The sequence below is a fragment of the Camelus dromedarius genome, chromosome 23 (assembly GCF_036321535.1).
Source record: "Camelus dromedarius isolate mCamDro1 chromosome 23, mCamDro1.pat, whole genome shotgun sequence".
Lineage (NCBI taxonomy): Eukaryota > Metazoa > Chordata > Mammalia > Artiodactyla > Camelidae > Camelus > Camelus dromedarius.
In genome coordinates, this window is record NC_087458.1 from 418,982 (window position 1) to 434,070 (window position 15,089).

The window sequence follows — 15,089 nt, forward strand, 5'->3', positions numbered from 1 at the left end:
CCACGGTGCCTGAGTTCCTCCAACTGAAGAAGGTGAGTGATGCTGGCACCCACTTCCAGGGTTGAGTGGAGATTAAAAAGCTGATGAGTACAGGTGCTCAGCCTCACCAGCCACTCTCTGCAGCCACTTCCCCTTGAAACTCTAGGAACTGAGAAGCTGACGTGGTCAGACAGCTCGAAGCCCTGAACTTCAGATGAGCACTGGGCTCCCGAGTGAGCACCTCACTGATACAGTGACAGGAGAGTGGAACAGATCCCGGCAGCAGCACCCTCACCCCACGACCCTCAGCAAGCACCAGGGAACGTCAAGAGGGAGGCTCATGGGGACCAGGATGAACGAGAAAAGTTATACCCACCCAGGGCGGCATGAGCCCAGGGCTGGGGGAGCCCAGAGCAGGCAGAGCTGTGTTCTGTATGGAGAGGCAACGGGCAGCCTCCTGGGGGAGGTGTTCAAGGTGGGCAGGACTTCAGTGGATGGACGTGGGACCCCGACTGGATAAAAGATGCCCTGTGATGCAAGGTTCTGGTCCACAGTGGTTCTGCCCTCCTACAGGGCTACAGGTACAGCAGGTCCTGTCTGCTGGCCACCTGGCCTGAGCCAACCTGGAAGCCACCCTTGGTGTAGAACATGATCCTGCCTCATTGAAAGGGTCCCTGGCCCATCCCAGCCAACAGACAAATGCACTGTCCAGTCAGAAAGGATTCCACAGACCACCATCTGGAAACCCAAAGTCCAGCTGTTACCCAGCAAGGACTTGGGAGGTTTCTACTGACACTGTCCTATTTTCCTGCCACTTCCTCTTATGACTGGAGACTCACAGAGCCATGAAATAGTGTGAAATGATGTGCCAACAAGGAGATTGTGTTGTAATGAACCAAGAGAACACGCTTCAGGCTAAGAAAGGAAGAAAACTCCAAAAGTATCAGTGATGCTGTTATTAATGGTTAAGTTTAATCCACCCATTCTCCCACCCATCCGCCCATTCACCCACCCATCCATCCATCTACCATCCACCCACCCACCCATCCATCCATCATCCATCCACCCACTCATCCACCCATCTATCCATCTACCCATCTATTCATCCATCCATCCATCCACCATCCATCCATCTGCCATCCATCCACCCATCCACCCACCACCCAAGCATCCATCCACCTACCATCCACCCACCCACCCACCCATCCATCCACCATCCACCCACCTACCCATCCATCCATCCATCCATCTACCCATCTATTCATCCATCCATCCATCCACTCACCATCCAACTTTAAAGAACCTTACATTGCTATACCCTTGGTACATGCTGGGTTTACAAAGTTACAAAGGCACTAATTATTTGTTGGATAGCTGGAATAAATAAACAGTAAATACAAAAACAAGTAAGATATCATTTATATCCTTAAGGAGCAAGGGAAACAAAGGGAAACACAAGAGTTATGCCACAATTGAGATGTTATGGAACATCGTTAGGGTGACAGCACAACTTAGGGAGCAGACCAGATATTGAGGAGAGTTTAAGAGGTGCTAAAAATAACTTTCAGAGTGTACACGTTTTCAAAATATCTATTGTCTGACATTTCTATTTTCCTTACTGGTGGGCCTATGAAACAGTTCTATTTAAAATCTATTATCAAAAGCAATGAAAATGAATATATGTATGTCTATGCATGACTGGGACACACCAGAAACTGACACACTATAACTGACTGTACTTCAATTAAAAAAAAAAAGAGTAAATTATTCCAAGTCTGTATCCGTGTGCACTAAAGCAAAACTTAAAAATTCTTTGTATTTATTATCTAGACATAAAAACACCAAGCAGACGAGTTACTCTTGCTCCAAACTCAGAAGCTGTAATTTGCTTTTAAAATGGAACTGGCTATGATACGATGTCACTGATTTCTTTTGAAGAACGTCTTTTTTCATTATTTATTACTTTTCTTTTTTTTCATAAACTTCATGACCAATAAATTCAAAATTGTTTACACCTCTGACTCGCCGTCTGTAAAGGGTAATGTTTATTGAGAAAATGCTTTTCCTACAGGTGCTAACAGATCTAGTAAGCTCAAGGCAAATTTGGCCAAGTGGAGGATTTTCTCAATTCTCATTTTTCCATGTGGAAATATGTGTCTATTTCAGCCTGGATGTTTGGGCAGGGTCTGTGTTTTTGTCTCCATCCATCCAGAGAACTTCTCGTCAACAACTATTTTACAAGCCGAAATTCATCCAAAAAAAAAAAAAAAAAAGTCTCTATGATTCTTTCCAATGTTTCACCAAATTTAAAGCTTCAAAAATCTTAGGCTATCTCAAGTGCATTCCATTTGGGTACAGAATATAAATATACCCAATTTTAAAACGTGGACCTCGTCAGAAGATTCGTCCACGGGTCCAGAACATTCCATGATGGAATTAAAGCGTCGTCCCTGAAGACCCCCAAGCCAGGACCACAGCATGTGCCTCCCCTGTTCCTCTGGGACTTTGTGGGGAAACCTGTCAGCGTCTCTCCGTGAGCTCGCTTGCTCCGTGATGACTGTGCTTCACTCAAAGCACAATGAACTGGAGTTTTCTGGCACAACATTCACTAAAAAATGTGATGTTTCCAGTGGCTTTTGGATGACACGCACCCCAGGTTTAAAGGGCTCACTTCCAGAACAATTAAATGCCACTGCGGGCCACTCAATTCCAAAGGCTCCAACACTTCTGAGCTGCGGAGGATGACGGCAGGGCACACAGGGTCAGGTTGCCCCAGGGAACTTTCTTTTGGTTTTAATTCAACATCGCTTCATCCCAGGCCTTGGGGTCCAGTGAGTCTGCGTCATACGCATGCATTCTGACAACCCCGCTGCCCTCTCCAGCGGTGGGTGAGTACTCCGAGGCAGCCAAATCTTGCAGGGCAGCACTGTCAGTTCCAAGCATATTTCTGCTCCAGAGATGTCTCAGTTTGGCAGACATGTTATTTTTAGTGTGATGTGTGTCCTGCCAGAATTTGCATTTGTGTTATCACTGCAAAAATAAATCATTGTTTCTTCCATGTTGAACTTTTAAACTGAATTAGAGAAAGCCTTTACATTATTTCTTGTTTGTCCTTCCCCTGCTGGCGGGTGGCCTGGGGCTCCGTGCACCCAGCAGGCCGCTGCTGGGGACGACAGCACGGTGGCCGGAAACCAGAAGCTGGCAGGGCAGCAGGTTCCGGGCCTTTAAAACAAATGCACTTGTTAAATCTTTCAGTCCTAGCTACACGCTCTTGTCCCCCAAATCCCCGACCTGATGTCTGCTGTCTTTGCTTCAAAGGGAGATTAGTAAGCGTTAGAGGCACGACTGAGTCTCCCTCCTGGTCACATCACAGCACGAGAAAGAGCAGGGAGCTGAGTGGCTACCGAGGGGCTCGAGGGGTGCAGGCTCTGTGCACGGGGAATCGTCTGCACAGGACGTGGGAAACTCCCAGAGAGGCCGCATTTGAGGAAACTGAGTTGCCGAGGTCACCAGGCCGTGGAGGGACCTAAGCACCGCCCCTCAGACAGGCTGGCGGTTGAGGCCAGAGGAGGCCTCTTCTCCGCAGGATGCACCACGGAGCCCCTGCTGTCCAGTCTCCACCCTCAGAGCTTCTGGGCACCATGGGGACAACAGCCCAGCCCCTGCCACCCAGGACAAGGCCCAGGGACTGCTGGGCTCACGTCTGGTGGACAAGCGAGCTCTTGCACAACAGGAAGCATGAAACATCCCCTAGAATATAGGAAATAATTTTAAATTATAGGAAGAACGTTAAGATAAACATTTAGAGGCTTTGGTGGAATGCAGCTCTGCTTCGAAGGAAAATGAAGTCAGAAAAACAGGCTCAGCTGCTGTTTTCATTTCAAGGAACCGCGTTGGATGCGAGAAGCACGTGGGGCAGACAATCCCCCCCCCGCCCCCGCTCCCCAGACCGTGCTCCCTCCTCCACGGCCTCTCTGCAGCCCCACTCCAGGCGCCAGTGCTTTGCCAGGAGCGGAGGACACAGCCCATGAGTGGGCCTTCGGTCTAGGGGCTCCCGTGCCCCTTCCTTCCACAGTGTCCACAGCCCCAAGGAAGCCGAGGCCAGAGAGGGTAAGTGCCCAGCCCAGCGTCACACTGGGACGTATAGCACCCTTTCCCGCAGCAGTGGCAGCCCAAGTCGTCCAGGGCGGTCTGAGGGCTGAGGGCCGGCAGTGAGCTCCGGGGCCCGCCTCCCGATGGGGGCAGGACAGGGGAGGCCCGGCACCTGCGGAGGAGGGGACAGGCCAAGCGCATGTGCCGACAGGACCGCTCCCTGAGATGGAACTAAGCCGGAGGTCGGCACAGCAGGTCTTGGGTACCAACCTGGAGGAAGAAGGAGCCAAGAGCCTCTGAGCAGGTGAGGGAGGTCCTGGCAAAGCCCTTCCCTGGTGGAGGGAGGGAGGGAGCAGAGAGAGCAGGAGGACGTGGGTCCCAGGGCGGGACCTCCCACGGACCAGCTGGTCATCCAGTGAGGCCCTGGGAGTCCCGCTGGTTGCCAGCACTCAGCAGTGACCAGGTGGGTCAGTCCCTACCCTTGTGGGGTTGTACAGTCACGTAATGACCACGAGAGCCAAGGGACGCTGATGCAGGGCTGCAGCAGGGCCGGGGCCCCGACGGGACGTCTTGGAAGGAGGAGTGAGTGGCAAGACGATGTGGCGTCGCCAGCGCTGGGGGCGTGGGTGCTACCCCCAGGGAGGATCTGGGCGTCTCTTCGGTAACCCCACTTCCAGCTAAATCAGACCTTCGCGGCAGCGCCCACCCACTGAGGCATCTCTGACCCCTGAGAGGGTCTGCATGGTGTGGTCGCCAACAGCGGGGTTTGGGGGACCTTGGGAGGTGGATGACGCGGAGTGGGAGACCTGAGAGACGGGCACTGCCCGCCCTGGAGGGAGAGTCTCAGCCGCCCCATGAGCAGCAGCTGCGATGGAGGAGTAACTCTCAGTGAGAAACAATCTAATTATCTTGCTGTGATTTTGCACAGGAAGCGGAACTTGGCGCAAACAGGATCCCCGGAGCTGGAGGAGCAGCTCAGAGTCCTGGCCGCCCCGAGCCCAGAGGCAAGCCGTGCCCGTGTGAGAGGACGAGGCCCCAACCACGCAGCCAAGCTCTGCGTTCCTCCGCTGGCTCCAGGGACACAGAACATGCGGGTAGAAAGGGCACCAGCACAGTGGGAAAGCCCAGGGAGTGCGGTGGCCTCAGCTTCAGCCTCAGCCCGTGGCGGAGCTGGGCAAGGGTGGCCCTGGGCTGGTGCCGGCCGCAGACGACACCCATGTGCGGGCTGCCTGGGGGCCCTGGCACCCTCTCTGGGCGACTCGAGGAGCGGGAGGATGAGCCGCCCTGCGGGGGGAGGATGGGCTCCTGCAGCTGCTCCACGGGCAAGAGGGCCCCACCAGAACCCCGGGCGAAGCGGCCTCCCTGGACACCACCGTCCGGGGCCATGTTTCCTCCAAGCCTTGTTGCTTTGTTACCAAGGACAGTTTGTTCCAACTCCCTACCCCTCACCTGAGATCATCGTCCATCTTCGTGAAAAGTCAGACTAACGCTTTCCGTCTGCGCTGGCCAGGTTGGGTGTGCGCGGGCCAGGTCGTGCTGGCATGGCAACGAGACAGGCCGGAGGACGGACGCGCTGCCCCTGGGCTGCTCCGGCCATGCTGCCCTCTCCCTCCCAGCCTGGGCGTCTTCCAGCGGCACAGCTCCGGCTCCTGCCTCCACACCATCACCTGACGTTCTGCCTGCCGGGCCATGTGTGTGAGGGTCCACGGGGAAATGTGTTCATTTAATCCTCATCAATAGCAAACGATGCAGGCATTAATTTTTAAAAAAATTTTTGGTGGTGGGAGGTAATTAGGTTTGTTTGTTTAACGGGAGCACCGGGATCTAGCCTAGGACCTCACGCGGGCTCGGCACACGCCTTGCCACTGAGCTACGTGCTCCCAGCCCAGGCATTAACTTCTATCCTGAGTTTCAAGACTAAAATCTGACACTCTAAAGCGTCGCATGAATGATCAGTTAATTTTTTTAACAAAGATGCCGAGACCACTGGATGGGGAAAGGACAGCACTTCACTCGCAGGCACGCGAGCGGAGCGAGGCCTCCGAGACAGCGCGCCCAGAGCTCGGCTCTGCGAGGCCCGGAGCCCCAGCTGGAAGCGCCCAGGCTCGGGGCCTGAGGGGAGGAGAGAGGTGCAGATCTTCACTGACTTGGATTAGACAAGGGTTTCTTAGATGCGACACCAAAAGCACAGCAAGAAAAATTTAAAATAGGCAATTTGTGCTTAATCACTAGTAAGCATTTTTGTGCCGCAAGGGAAATCATCAGGAGAGTGCGAAGACGCAGTTGGAGAGAAAATCCTTGCGAGCCATACCCCTGACAAGGGGCTTGAATCTGGAATATATAAATAACCCCTAAGTTCAATGATAAAAAGACAAAGACACAGAAACGGGCAACGAGCAGGTGGAAGACAGGCCAGCATCAGCAGCCGTCAGGGAAAGGCGGTGAGATGCCCTGCGCCGGGGCCGCCCCGGGAGCACACGCGGGGCCCAAGGGAGGCCCCCTGTGCGTCAGGCACGGAGCAAGCCTTGAAAACACACAGCGACTCAGTCTGTTTCTTCAGGGAGAAGCAGTGGGCGTGGCCGCTCAGTGGAGGAGCCTCTCCACCCCGACTCCTAACACAGGGCAGCGGCTCGGCCTGCGTCTGCGGTCCCGCGAATGGGTAACGAAGAGGGAGGAGCAGGACCGCCAGCAGGGAGTGCGAGGAGCTGCTCCGGCCTGCCTCCTCGTGCGTGCTCCGTGCCTCCCCTTCGGCAACACTAAGGGCAGAAGTGATGGCTCCCGCGGCCTCCTCCCTCCCCACGCAGACGGGGAGGGCGCCCCCGCCAGCACCCCCCAGACCCTGCCTTCTCACTAGAGCCGGGCGGCCCCCTCCCCCGTCCTACTCGCACTGGGAAGGAGAGGCCTGGCAGGTCCTGCGTCCCTCGGGCGGGACCCTGTGGCTGCCCTCCCGTCACGTAGAGGAAAGGCTTCAGGACAACGGCAGAACCTACATTATTTCCCCTTTCGTTTCTTTTTTTTCCTCCCAGAACGTCAGGCAGCCTCACTGACTCCAAGACGCTGGCGCTGCCAGAGACAGTGGGGAACCACCCAGACGGACCTCCGATCACAACCGAGGGGGCTCAGGGGAGAGGTTCTGGCCAAGGGTGCGAGCCCTGCCCACGAGGCCAGAGCGGCTCGGCCAGGAGAAGGCCATGTGGCCCAAGCTGGCACACGCTCTGCCCCGTTGCCCTGGGTTCCGGGCAGGTGGCAGGACTGGCCAGCCCAAGGCTCCTCTGTACTCAGGGCAGCGGGAGCTCCAGGACGAAGGCCCCTCTGGTGGGAGGGACTGGCCTCCTCCACGCACCCCAACCTGGAGCAGGACGTCAGCCTGGCTGCAGGCACCAGCAGGGCCAGGGCAGCGGGGCACCCACGGCACCGGCCCCTTCCCAGAGAGTCCGCCAAGGAGACAGCATTTGGAGCAAATCCTCCTGACAGAAACTTGCCCTGGGTCCAAAGTCATCAGTGAAAACCCGAATGGTTTAAGTCCGGCAACTCATCAGATGGCTGCTTGTGTAATGAGTGTCCACGGCGAGGCCCACTTTCCAGCGCTGTGTGCGGGGATTTAGAATCTCAGAATTCCCAGAAAGCGACGGCTTCTCTGGAAGTGAAGCTGTTTTCAAGGGAGGGAAGGGATTTACTCATTGCTAAGTAATTCTGGATTAAAAAAATAATAACCCAAATCCACCCAGAGACCCAAGCGGAGCTTAATGTTGTTTTTCCGATGAGCGACAGACAGTTGGGATAAAGTGTTTTAGGGGGCGCCCCAGCTCCCCGTGACTCAGGAGGCTCTGGCAGGCGGAGACCGGCCAGGCAGATTCCAGTAGACTGGTATTTAGCGAGTCAGGCTGACACCAGCACGCATCCTGCCTGGGGCGGCCAAAATCCACAGCCGCCCAGGCCCCAGACCTGCAGCACCAGAAGCGCAGAGCCGGGCCCCCTGCCCCCGGAGGAGGACACCAAGTGTAGGGTGTGCGACCCTTGAAAACCCGATGGAAACCGGAGAGCCAGCCGGCGCTCTGCTCTGCTCCTGAGCGGCACCATCTTTCTCCACCGCCAGTGAGGTTCGATATTAGCTCTGGAGCAAAGCAGTGCCTGGTGCAGAACTTTAGCCAAATGGTAATTTTTTTCAACACATTTAAAAATGCAATCTCCCTCCTGCTGCAGTTCTCAGAATTGTTTTTCCATCAACGGCCTGAGCCGCCGGCCCTCCTCCGCCCACCACCTCACCCCCTGGGCCCCAGTTTTCTCTTAAAGCCAGCTCTCTGCTGGGTTCACCCCACTCCCCACCCCATCCCCGGCCCCAGGGAGTGGGGGAAGCAGGAATTTTAATTTTTCACTGTGCAAGGAAACGGGGAGAATAGGCGGCTGGCATGGGAGCGTCAGCTCCCCTGCAGGAACACGTGCTTTACCAAAGCACTCACTGAGCAGGAGAGGGTTTCCCGGGTTCCCAGGGACCCTGAACTTGGCCACCAGAAACCACTTCCGTGCTTTAGTTGTGATTAATTCAGGGACGCCCACACCAAGGTGTTTTTAGAATGACGTGCCGCTTCCTGCCAGCGCTGGGACCCACCTTCTGTGAACTGAAGTTTCCAACTCTGAAGTGGCCAGAACAAGAGTTCCTGTGAGCGGTGGGTCGGGCCCCGGAGAACGTTCACCAGAAGTCGGGTGGGACACACAGGGCAAGTCCAGTGTGTGTCACAGCGGGACCCCAGGGCCGACAACCACGCCTCCCGACGGCGCCCACAACCACACGGAGGACATGCATATGCAGGTGTGACAGGCATGTTGCAGAGGACTGTGACGTGTGATTTCAGCAGGGGCAGTTCCGACCCGGGTCCCTGGGAGAGGGGCCTCATCCAGAGGCCTGTGTCCCCAGGGAATTTCCAACACCCCGTACAGAGGGGGCGCCCGGAGTGAGTCTGGTTCAAAGCAGGGCCGTCTGCGCCCGTGCTGTTTCACGGTTCCGTCAGGGACACGCACACATTTTCAAACTCCCAGACGCTCCAGTTTTGTTTTAAACTGTTGCTAAGTAACCGAACAAATCGGGCTGAGTGACACGTGGCCTTTCCAGGCTGACCCAGGTTCCCTGAGCCAGCTCTCAGAACCACTCAGGAGGGTGGGGGCAGACAGCTGGCTGAAGTTCTTTGGGGCAAAATAGATCCCTCCCATCCTTCTTTGTTCTGTTTTTGTTGCTGGATAACAAGACAGGTCCAGACTCTTACCTATCACTTCTGTAAACATCATGAAAATTAGTTGACTTTTTGCTCCGTCAGTTTTTTTTTAATCTTATTTAGGGGAAAAAAAGCTGGCAGCGAGGCGTGGGTGACGCACCCTCGCTCAGCATCGGTCGCTGGCATAGGCGCCGTGTCACCCGCATGCCACGTCGGGGAGCATCCTCTGCCTGTGGGGTCTGCACCCGGGCCGCCAGCTAGGTCTCTGTGCGTGTTCTGGAAACCTCGCTCTGCTGGGCTTCGCTCTGAAGGATGCTGGTTCAGGGGCGACTCTCAGGTCTGCACTCGTGGAATGAGTGAGTCACGAGCTCCTGGAAAAGCACTTTCCTCCTGGACATGTTGGCCCTGCATCTGACACCCACCCAGTGGCTGTGGCCGCCCCCGGAGCCCACGGCGTCCAGTGCTCCCTCCCAGAACCGACCTTTCTAGGCTTGGGTCGATTTCATGCTCTTGCCTCAGCGTCACCTCCACACAATGAACGCCCTCCATCCCCACGAACAGCCTCCTGTCCTCCCCCGTCCCTGCCCCACAGTCGTGACAGCTGCAGCTGCAGGTCCCACATCACTGCAGGGGCTGGGTTGGGTAAGGGAGGACGCAGGCTCTGGGAGCACCCAGGGGAGCCCAGGCCTGTCACAGAGCCTGAACGCCGCGGCACTGAAACCGTGGGGTGGGAAGCGGGGCCGGGCGCAGAGCAACTTAGAGGTGGACTCTGGAAACAATCCTCTGACAGGTGGCAGGGAAGGTTTCCCCCAAGTCACAGAGTGTGCTAAATGCAACTAAACCAAGAATCCAGCTCCACCGAAAATGTGAGTCAAACGGCGGTCTGATCCGGCAATTCCATTTCTGGGTACATACCCAGAAGAAGGGGAAGCAGGGTCTCAGAGGGAGACTCGTACCTGTCCACGGCAGCCCTGCTCACAGCAGCGAGAGGTGGAAGCAGCCCCACTGTCCTCTGACAGATGACGGACACACAAAACGTGGTCCATGCACACAATGGAATGTGACTCAGCCACGAAGAGTCAGGAGATTCTGACACCCGCGACAACACGGATGCGCCTTGAGAGCGTCGTGCCGAGTGAAGTCAGCCAGTCACAAGGGGACAGATCCCAAGTGATTCCACTTGCATGAGGTCCCAAGAGCAGACAAACTCACAGAGGCAGAAGGTGGGTGGTGGCCACCCAGGGCTGGGGGAGGCGGTGGGGAGTGAGTGTTTCATGGGGACAGAGTCCCAGTCTGGGGCGATGGAAAAGTTCCGGGGATGATGGATGCACAGCAGTGGGGACGGACTTGGTGACTCAGCTGTACACTTAGAAATTGTCAGGATGGTAGATTGTACAGTGTGTGTCTTTTACTACAATAAAAAGGAACAAGTAAATAAACCAAGAGTCCAGACAGAGTCCTCCCTCTGAAGCCTCATTCATCGGCCTCTCCCGGGTACTGCGGGTTCCAAACCTGGAAACCCAGAGCTCCCGCGTAGGCCCCAGCCTGCTGCTCGTGACCCCGCTCGCGTGGGGATCCGGGCAGGGCTTTTCGCTGTGTGGTCGGAAGACCACCTACAGCAGAGTCGTCTGGGGGACGATTTACAATGCAGATTCCTGGGCACCGTTCCAGGCTCTGCACCCACCTCGCGGTGGAGGGGAAGAAGTTCCTTGTGTTTTAGCAAGCCCCTCAGGTGGTTTTTGTGCCCACGTAAACATGAACACAGCGGAGAAGGCGGCTCTGTCCTTCACCCAGAGGTTGTGGGTCGCCCTTCAAAACACTGATTCACAACCAAAGCCCAGCTAAAAGCGCTGATTGAATTGCAGGGTGGAAAGCTGTTCTAAAACGATTTTCTTAAGCACTCTGTGACTTTTTACACTCCCAGGTCTCCGTACTGTAGTGACCTTCCTAAAAAGGTGTTAATCTAGAGGTGACTCCCAAACAGCTGCGAATCGTGAGAATTTACAGAAGCATGGAGTTTGTCCCGGGAGACCTATAAAACCCCACCCTCCCACCTGACGGGGAGGCCGCCCAGCCGGCCACTGCAAAGCTGGAGCCCAGCGAGAGGGCCCCGAAAGTCACAGTGCCCACTGCTGGGACTCACAGTGGCCCCAGCCCCAGCCCCTCCCCAGGGAGTTTGCTACCACGCTGTGAAATGTGAATCCCCCTCAATCCAGGGGTAAGCCCACCCGGCACCCTGCCTGCAGGAGGAGGAAGTGGTGGGCGGACAGCTGAGAGGCGGTCAGCCACACACCACTAGCCTCGAGGTCCACAGCCAGCCTTGGGGATGCCGGCCAAGCAGGCAGCTCACCAAGGACCATGTCCTTCCTCCCTTGAAGAGTGAACACCACCCAGAGATCCCAGGCCCAGCCAGGAGCTAGCAAGCCCTGGGGTCCAGCCCTGCAGCGGGGTGATGGCGCCAGAATGGAAACCAGACTCAGAGGAAGAGGACGTGCAGGAAGGAGGGCCTGGGTGGGAAGGGGCCTGTCCAGGGGGGTGGGGACCGGCCCCCATCACAGGCACACCCCCGGATTCTGCTCCAGAAAGCTGCCCTCCCAGCGACCCTCCAGAGGGGAAAGTGGGAGCACGTCCGACGGCTGCTTCCCCGAGGCCCCAGGAGACCACCAGCTTCCAGGTGGTCGGCCCCCTCCTCTTTGGTTCCGGCGATGAAGGGCTTTCAAACCCAGTGGGCAGGGGGCAGGAGGTGCTTCTCCTCCGTGGAAGCTTCGTGGGCCCACTGTCACAAACCACCGCAAACTGTGCTCAGAACAACGGCCGTCTAGGCTGTCAAAGTCCTGGAGGCCAGAAGTCGCAGCATCGAGACGCCGGCCCGGCTGGTTCCTCCGGAGGCTCCAGGGAGGGTCTCCTTCCTGCCTCGTCCAGCTCCTTGGGGCCATGTCCTCTGCCACACAGCCAGCGTGTGGGAGCCCCCCGCCCCTCCTACATGAGGTGACTCCAGAGTCCAGGGGAGGCTCCCCTCCCAAGACCCGTGCTCTCCTCCATTTTGCCACGTGAGGCCACATCCCCACAGGTTCAGGATGTGGGCACTTCTGGGGCTGTCATTCATCTGACCACCCAGTACAGGGCGGTTCTCGGAGCTCAGGATGTCCCTGGGGATGCTCTCAACACAGTGGCACCTGAACAGCAGCCAGAGCTGTCACTGTGGCTCACTGTGGTTCATCCCCCTGGCCCCTCTGGCCCCTGACCCGCTCTTCCAGAAAACCCACTCCCCTCACTGTCCTCCCAGCTCTGCCTGGAGATGCAGCCCTTGGACCAGCCCCTCTCACTCACAGAGGCATCTGACAGCCACCCTTTGTCCTGTCCGGGAGGCTGGGGACGGGTTAGGAAGAAATCACCTCTGCAAGCCAAGGCCATGAAGGGAGACCCCTGCTCCCCAGGGAGCTGAGAGCTACCCGGCCTAGGGCAGAGGCCAAAGGAGGGTGGAGAGCTTTTCCCCCAATGATGACGGGGGTGCAGGAGGTGGACAGCACAGGCCTCCTCCAGCCTCCCTCAGCCTCCAATCTCCCAGTGTGGGTTTGTGGCCAGCTGGGAACTTTCCAGCACCTCAGGCCGCTCCCCAGTGGCCCAGAGTCCTGCTCTGAAGGCCCATTAGGACCCTCACTCCCAGCGCCCCACGCCCACTGGGTGCCCTTCCGCCTTGGTCTCTCCAGCACCTTGCGCGTGACCGCCACCTGGCACTGGAGGCCCCTGGGGAGAGGAGGCTGAAGAGGGTCCGCCCCCCGCGGGACGGGACGCAGAGGTGAGGACTCAGGAGCAACTGTGGCCCCTTGAGACATTTGTAAGATGGGAGCGGCAGGGCCAGCCGCTGCCCTGGCCTCTCCCAGGGGCCCCCGCATAGCGGCATAAACCCCGGAGGACACCTCGTCCCGTCCCAGAGGGGCCGAGCACAAGGCCGGCGGGGGTCAGACGGCGAAGCTGGCGCTGCCCCAGAAGCCAGGATCTCAGCGCGCTGTTTTGAGGAAGGGTGTCTGGGACCAGCCTCCCGGGGGCGGGGAGCAGGGGCAGCAGCGAGTGCACGCAGGTTCTGTGTGTGCGTGTGTGAAACGTGCCCAAGTCCTGTTTCCTCAACCCCAGTGGGCTCGACTGTACCATCATGCTGCTCCCCGGAAATGGGACTTCACTGCTTCTCCTGGGATTCGGGGCACTTAAGGTTTAAACATTTTTTTCCCTTAATCTCTCAAAAGGCAACAACGACATTTAACTGATGCCTGAGCTGAGAGGCTCTGGCCAGAAATTCAGGGACGTGGCCAGAAAATAACATAAAAACTGCTGCGAAGCCCTGTATGTCGGATTCTCGTTTCATTTCAGCTTTGCAGGCTCATCAGAATGAAGGGGTTTTGCGGGGCCACATGGAGTGCCAAGGAGAACGCAGATCACGCGCATCTCCAGGAGTCTTTGGGATCAAGCACTTGACATGCAGCACGTGCTGCACCTGCTACCACGTCTGTCCTTGAAACGAGGAGAAACGTGTGCCTCAGGCAGCAAGGAAGGACTTGAGCACGCTGATCACCACGGCACCGGGTCTGGGTGGCTGTTGTGTTTCCTCAGGGGCACCTTGTCGACCGTGGGCAACCAATGTGTTCAACATAACGGAGAAGCGGTCGGGGTGGCTGGAGGGACAGAGCCCACTCTTCAGAGCTGAGGCAGCCGGCGTTCCTCACGTGTGATACCCACAACAGGACATCAGAGAGGAGGTTGATATCAAGTAAATATTTATTCATATTTTATTCTACTTACGGCATCTCGTGGCCACACAGTGCGTGACTGTTGAGGTTAGTCACAAGCCATTCAACAAACAGCCACGGCTGCAGTGGCAGTGCAATGCAGCTCCCCAGGGGCGAGACCTGTCCTGGACCCCCCCACAGAGCACCCGGGCTGTGCTCCCAGCTGTCTGGTCTCCCCCACCTGGAAGGTGCACCAGCCCAGACGCACAATGTGAGCCCTGTGGTCCAGACAGGTTACCCCTTGCCCTCCTTCTTCCGAATCCCACTCCTGAACCGAGGGGTTTGGAAACCTTTCTGGGAGCACAGAGTTTTTGTTCCACAATCAGAGACCAAATGTAAAATGAAAATCGACCTACAGAAAGCAACGTCCGGCTTAAATTCATACTGAAGTGTAAATGACTGACCACAGACTCCTCCAACAGCCCAGCAGAGAAAATCTGGACTCCTTTCCATTAAAGCCTTCGAGAGCCTCCAGTTTTGGCTCTGCCTCTGAGCTCCCCTCCCCGCTCTGTTCTTCACACTTTGGGCTGAGCTGCTCCCACATCCTGTCCCTCTGCTTTGCCTTCTCACCCCCTGTATCCCCTCTGCTTCGCCTCTGCTCCCACCGACCCCATCTCTGCCAGCTCACTCCTCCTGGCTGCAACTGCCTGTCTGTGCATCTGTTTTCCCCAGACACCCTGCTTCTGCTTCAAACCCTTTGCAGTTTCTCCAGCGCCCGGTACATGGCTGGCTCTTGGTAAATGTTTGTGATGGAAAAAAGGGAGGCAAGGAGGGTGGGAGGCCCAGGGCCAGATGCTATTGGAGGCCTTGGGGAGAGTGAAACAGCTAACACTAACACACACACACACACACACAAATAGCAGCGTCTTTGCTCTGCTTAAGGACCCAGACCATGTTGGTAGCTCAGGGACAACACCTGGGCCATCAGCGTGAGCACCGCCCAGGGGACCCAGACCGTGGGGAGAGGCCTCAAGCTCCCTGGCCAGCTTAGCACCCACTCTCCTCCCAGCTCGGCAGCTCGGCA